The 7,549-nt window shown below is 36.3% G+C and overlaps 1 pseudogene; it reads left to right on the forward strand.

The window, feature by feature from the left end:
• The first annotated feature begins 331 nt into the window (after nt 1–331).
• LOC123804007 (profilin-1 pseudogene) lies at nt 332–2,255 on the forward strand (annotated as a pseudogene).
• The last annotated feature ends 5,294 nt before the right edge of the window (nt 2,256–7,549 follow it).

The following is a 7,549-nucleotide window of genomic DNA, read 5'->3' on the forward strand; positions in this document are numbered from 1 at the left end:
TAGATTTTGTCAACCCACAACAGTGAAGAGATTTCTGTAACATACAGAGGAACACTTTAGGAAAAGTGGAAGGAAGAAAAGGGATTCTGTATTCTCAAATAGTTGTTTAATCTAAGAAGGACTTACATGATTCAAAGGGTTATGTGAACTCTGAATTGAGGTGATGAGGGGAAAGAAAGAGAAGCAAAATACTACAGGTGTGAGGAAGAGGTAACCAGGGAGTGTGGAATGAAATAACTCAACAGGACGACATGTAGGAAGACATACAAACACACAGATACATACAAGGCCCACACAGATAAAACGTGCAAACAAGTATGCACATGTCTGCATGGGCCTGCGTATTGACACAAATCTGCAGGTGTACGAACCCATCAGCAGTCGGAACAGTTACTACACATGTGAAACAGCCAAGCCCCTAGCCAGGTGCAGAAGAAAGCTGGGATTCCCTATGAAAGTTCATATGCATACCTGTGGGTGCATGAGTGTTTCAGGTGATTCTCAATACTTACCGCAAAACTCAACACAAGCAAATGACACGAGGCATCTTTTTTTTCTACTTAGAATATACTGAAATCTCATCTTCAAATGAAATATGGTCCAGTAGCTTTTGTCATGTGAGTTCCTAATTCATCACGTTACATGTGATTCATTTACAAGGAATAACTGACTTAGATACCAATTAATCATTTCAGGAAAAGACCTCAACACATTAATTTGGTGGGAAAATGTTTAGAAAGCACCTTACATAAATACTCTTACATCTCCTTCTCAGTGGATGATGTCCTGACCACCCATACACACTTAACAGTGTGTCAAAAACTATTATCCTTGTTTTTACCTTCCCACACATAATTCTATCCCTTCTTCCCCTAAGCTTGTTTTTCAGGTTGTAAAAAGATTGGAACATAATGTCTATTTCTATTAGCTTTGAAGACTAAACTAATAAGATATACTTCCAGCTGAGAAAGTATATTTTAGAAGTTTGTGTTCATGGTTTATAATAATGAAATCAAGAAGACCAGATCACTTGAAATGGATTTACATTAAAGAAATTCTTTTTTTCACAAAGGAAATGTCTTGTACACATTAGTTTGTGGGAATCTTTCAGCATATGAGACAGTCATACATTTACCAAAGGCTTTGAATTTTTCAGGATATTTAATGAAATATCAATAGTATATAAGACTGAGACATATTTTGACTTCCATATGTACAGATTAAACCGTGAGTCTAAAATGTTAACTAAATTAACAAAGTCTCTCTGAACAGAATTCCTATTAATTCCTATTAATAAGTCCAGATCTGTAAGGAATGTAGTCTTTCAGTACTGAGCCTGTGATGGCAGGACCTGACAAAAGAAGAGGAAGATACCTCTAGTGCACGTTTCCCAAGTCCCTTTCAGGGATCACATGTCTCCCTGAGCCAAATGTTTCAATTGCCTGAGACACGAAGCAACTGCAACAACAACAACAAAAGGCTTACTAATTGTTTTAATCCACATAACACACACTATGCATTTTATCCTGGGAAGTGTGTGGGAGGGGGGCTTCCAATTAGGACTTTCTGATGATGAAGAAAAACACCAACTCTGACTTACCTAAGAACACTAAGGAAATTCTGGAAGAACTGAACACCAGGCAGCTACAAGCCAAGGAAAGCCGAAGATTACTAGGAAACACCAGAAAGGGAAAAAGCAAGACAAGATTTTCCCCTACAGCATTCCCAGGCACCATGCCACAGCCAACACCAGAATTTCCAGCCTCTAGACTCCAGAACTAAGAAGATAAATTTCTGTTTTTTATAGTCATCAGACACAGCTACTATAGCCCCAGGCGCCTGAGCCCACCCTCAGCAGTAGCACTGTGGCCCAGTGGAACACCTACAACCACAACCTCATGGCAGAGGGCAACTGTCACCACATGGCCATTGTGGGCTCTAAGGACTTGTCCTCCACTGGGGCCGCCTTGCGGGGAAAACCTTCGTCAACCTGATGCCAGCTGAGGTTGGTGTACTGGTTGGCAAAGACCTGTACACTTGGGTGCCAGAAATGTTCTGTTATCCGGGACTCACTGCTGCAGGGCAGGGAATTTACAGTGGATCTTCATAGCAAGAGCACCGGCGGAACTCCCACTTTCATCACTGCCACCATGACTGCAAAGATGCTAGTCCTGCTGATGGGCAAAGCAGGTGTCCATGGTGGTATGATCAACAGGAAATGCTCTGAAATAGCCTCCCCCCTGCGGCATTCCTAGTACTGACCTCATCTGTCCTTTTCTGCCACCATTCCCCACTGCTTTTGCACCCCTCTCCTTCCCATACACACACATATACCATTTTATTTGGGGGGGCATTACATTATACCCCTTATTGTTGCCAAAACCACATGGGGTGAGGGCTAGAGCTGGATGGACAGACACCTGCCCTTACCCATACCCCTCCTATGTGTGGTTGGAAAACTTTTCTGTTTTGGGGTCTTGTTTTGTTTTCCAAATAAAAAAAGATTCTACTAAAAAATAAACAAAGTCATCAAATTAAGTGGCAAGTTATTAAGGCAGTCCTAGGAAACTAATATGTTAACATGATAGAAATTACGTTAAAAGGGTTATTGCAGGAGGGTACTTTTCTCTCTCAGTGTGGGTGTAAGAACCCTTCCCCGAGAAAACATGCATGTCTGGGGCTTGAGGAAATATTCAGGAACTCCCAAGCCTCTATTTAGTCTGGGCTCCAACTCAGAAGGAAGAGATGGAAATTGTCAGGAGAGCAAAGGGAGACTGGGAAACCAAGGATCCCTGCTTTGACTGGTAATAACATAACTAGTCCCTGAGATCTCTTAAATTCTGGGAGAAAATAAATGTGTGATTCCACCTGAGAATCTCATTACTTGAACCAAATACAGGTGATAATCCAGGGTCAGAGGCACAGCAGAGAGACTAGATTGGCCCCAGTTGGAGTCTCCAAGCATCATGCATCACACATGAGTCAAAGGTCCATGAAACCACTCTCTCCACTGGTGAATCATGTTTATCAGCAACAGCAGGTTAGATTATAGAACTCAGTGGTGTGCTCTTGGTAACTGAAAAGAAAAGGACACTCCACAATTGAACGTAATTGGAACAAGCTGTTCCAAATCCTATTATTTGTACCTCAATGCTTATTATTAGAAACTTACAAAGAAGAGAAGTAGCAAGAAAGCCATTTCTATGGAATCTGGATGTAATTTGACTTCTTTCTATAAAAATAACTAATGTTTCTTATTTCCTGAAATTCTTCAGTTGGCTTTTGATGATTCATAGAATACAATGTAATATGAGAACAAGAGTTTATTCCCCAGGCTTTGAGTAGAGAAAATCAGAGGAAGATGGCTGTTGTTCGAATGATGTAACTTATGCAAAGTGCCAGGAATATAGTGTAAATATTAGTTTCTTCCAGTTACCTTAAAACTCTTTTTAAGTTTTCTAATTTTCTTTTTTAGTGTAACAGTCAGAGAAAGATTGCCTTGGCAATTCTAGAGTCTCACAGATACATATTCAAAAAAAACATTCCCAAGTTATTGTCCATTGCCCTTTGAATTGTGATTAGTAGTACTAGTTCTAATAACTAAGATATATCATAAATTCTAAGGCAATTAGTGTTCCCTCACTTTTCTTTCTGCCAGACATAAAGCCTCATCCCTTTAGAATTTCTTTAGGGGCTTATTGTTTTATTTTTCTTTTTCTCCACTAGAGGCACTTTAAAAGTTTCACTTTTTTGTAAGACCCCAAAAAGGAAACAAAACAAAACAAAAACTTAAACTGATGGTGAGATATATATATATATATATATACATCTCACAAGATATATATATACATCTCACAAGATATATATATACATCTCACAAGATATATATATACATCTCACAAGATATATATATACATCTCACAAGATATATATATACATCTCACAAGATATATACATATATCACAAGATATATATATATATATATCACAAGATATATATATATATATATATATATATATATATATATATATATATCACAAGAGACACAGGAATTAACTAAAAGAAGTCCAATGGCCAAAACTGGAACAATTTGAGCAACAAAATAAATAAAGTAGTGTTGGATTAAAACTCAAAGTATAAAATAAGTATTTCTGAGTTCATACTGATATAAATAAATGATTGTATAAACAAATGGGTAAGAAGAGACAAATCTCCCATGAAGAAGAATTTCAAATAATTTATACAGATCCTGTGCCCTGAAGAGATTGAAGCATAACTCCCCTCTCTGAAGTGTAGGCTAGTCATAGAGATTTTCTTTCAAAGAATACAGTATGGAAAGAGGCAGAAAAATAACTTAGTGGAGAAAACTGACAAACACTATCCAGCCAAGTGATCAAGGTTAACATCAACCATGATAAACATGTTGACAGTATATACCCTAGATATGAGGTGATCTCTATGGTCTTCCTTCCAAAAATCCATAACCCCAGTCTAAGCATTAGAAAAAGATGAGCCAAACTCAAGTTGGGTGATATCCTACACAATACCTGACCAGGATTCCTCAAAATTCTTAAGGTCATCAAAAGCAAGAAAAGTCTGAAAAACTGTAAAATGGTCACAGTTTAGAGAAGCCCAAAGAGACTTGAGAGCTAAATGTTATATGGTATCTTGGATATAATCCTGGAACAGAAAAAATGTTAATGTAAGATATTAATAATAGAGAAAACTGGATATGACATATGTGGGAACTCTACTGCCTTTGCAATTGTTCTGTAAACCTAAAATGACTCTAAAAATTTTTATGTTTATATAATATATAATTTTTTATATATTACTGGTCTCTATTCTTGGTTTCTTAGCTATAGCTAGCTAGCTCCCGCAGGAAGCTCACTCAGCTTAGCACCTCATTAAACCCCACGACATCCCTACAAGATAGAATCTATTATTATAACATTTTTACAGATAACAAACTGGAAAATCTTAAAAACCTTACCAAAAGACCTGTCCAAAACATGGCAGTACTAGAAATGGAACTCAGCCCAGTTCTAGAACTTATATTCTTAACCACTATCTCATACTAACCCATCATATGACAGTATATATAGAAAGTATAAAACAATCTACATGTACATTTTTAGAACTGATAAATTATTTTAGGATGTTATTGATTACATGATCAAAGTGAAATAATCTAATATATTTCTGTAAGTTCCCACAATGAATTATTAGAAAATAAAAATATTAAAGAACATACTGCTTATGGTAGCATCCAAATAATGAGGTACCGAAAATCTAATAGTAGATGCATTAAGACCTCCACTATGAAACAATAAAACATTATTGAGAGAAATTAAAGAAGATCTAGATAAAGTAGCTATATCACATGTTTATTCATGAGAACACTTGATATTATGAAGGTTATCAGTTCTCCTCAAACTTCTAAAGAATTGTTACAATTATAATTGAGTAAGGTATATGTGTTAACTTTAGACATTATTCTAAAATTTAAGTTGAATGCAGTGGACTTATAATAGTCAAGATACTATTCAAGATAGACAAAGGGGAAATATTTGTTTTAACATTTCGTAGAAAGATTTATTTTAAAGCAACACTGAGTTAAAATGTGATATTAATGCCTGAATATATAAACAGACAATTGAAGTTGATTTAAAAAGAGCCCAGGGGCGCCTGGGTGGCACAGCGGTTAAGCGTCTGCCTTTGGCTCAGGGCGTGATCCTGGCGTTATGGGATCGAGCCCCACATCAGGCTCCTCCGCTATGAGCCTGCTTCTTCCTCTCCCACTCCCCCTGCTTGTGTTCCCTCTCTCGCTGGCTGTCTCTATCTCTGTCGAATAAATAAATATAATCTTAAAAAAAAAAAGCCCAGAAAGGGATCTATGCATATATGGACATTTAATTTAAAATAAAGGTAGCATTGTAGAACAATGCAAGAAAGACAGCCTTTTCCTGAAACAACTGCGTGAAATACGGGGAAAACCCCAAAATACACTTCTACTCCATATCATATATAATCAAACCTACTGACATATAGCTTTGATGTAAAAGACAAAACTATCAATTTTCAAAATGTAATATAAAAGAATTTATCTTCGTGACCTTGGAATAAGAAAAAGTTTTTTAAACAGGACATAGAAAACACTAAACATAAGAAAAAGATTTAATAATTGGGCTACATAAAAATTAAGAACTTTTATTCTTCAGAAGATATCATCAACAGAGTCAAAAGCAAACCAATGTACAGAAGAAGATATGGCACACATATCAGAATATGTAAAGAACTCCTACAAATCAAGAAGAAAAAGCTAGCCAATCAAAAGGGAAAATAGCCAAGGGAGGAATGGGCACTTTAGAGAGAAGACAGCTTCATGGCCAATAATATCTATATGAAAATGTTTTCAATCTTGGAAGAAATCAGAGAAATGCAAATTAAAATCACAAAAAGATACTACTAGAAAACCACGAATAACTAAAATTAAGATCTTACAACCATGTGCTAGCAAGAATGTAGAGCAACAGGATCTAACATACATTGCTGGTGATATAATAAACTGGGACAACCACTTTGGAAAGTTTGAAATCAGCTGCTAAAATTGAACATATGCACACACTATAATAGGAATTTCACTGCAAGGTATATATCCAAGGAAAATGTGTGCACATGTGCAGCAAAAGACATCCACAAATATCCATATCAGTTATAAACATCTCAAACTGGAAAAAGCCCAAATATCTATCAACATTAAAATGAATAACAAATTGTAGAATACTCAAACAATGAAAATGAGCCAACTCTATATACATCAACAATAGGAGTGAGTCTCACAAACAGAACATTGAGCAAAAGAAGCCAGAAAAAAAAGGAAACATTTACTGCATGGTTTGATTTATATGAAGTTCTACAACAGGTAAAACTATAGTATAATGAGTAAAGATTTGTGCTCCAAGGGAAAAAATTACAAATAAAAGAAAGCATATATAATGAAAGTCAAGGAGAGCGTATTTTGGGGACAGGGATTGTGATCCAGGCTTTAGTAATTAGTAGTACACATGATTTCCTGGTTATTCACTTTGCACTTTATAATATTTCACTGATTTGTACATTTTTGTTTTACGTACTCTTCAAACAAAATATATTTTAAATATAAAAGTATACAGTTTTATTTTTTCATTTAAATATATTCTAGTTTTTTTTTTAAAGATTGTATTTATTTATTTGACAGAGAGAGATAATGAGAGAGGGAACACAAGCAGGGGGAGTGGGAGAGGAAGAAGCAGGCTTGCTGCTGAGCAGGGAGCCTGATGCGGGGCTTGATCCCAGGACCCTGGGATCAGGCCCTGAGCTGAAGGCAGATGCCCAATGACTGAGCCACCTAGGCACCCCAATATATTTTAATTCTTAATTTAAAAGCCCTATGAGAATAAGGCATACTACAATGTTGTTATTTCTCCTTCCTGTCACAGGCTACAGAACACGAGACCTTTAAGATCCCATCCCCAGATACACCTAACTTGCAAAATATCTAATCAAA

Source organism: Ursus americanus, chromosome 8, assembly GCF_024610735.1.
Source record: "Ursus americanus isolate L20-20 chromosome 8, mUrsAme1.1.p, whole genome shotgun sequence".
NCBI lineage: Eukaryota > Metazoa > Chordata > Mammalia > Carnivora > Ursidae > Ursus > Ursus americanus.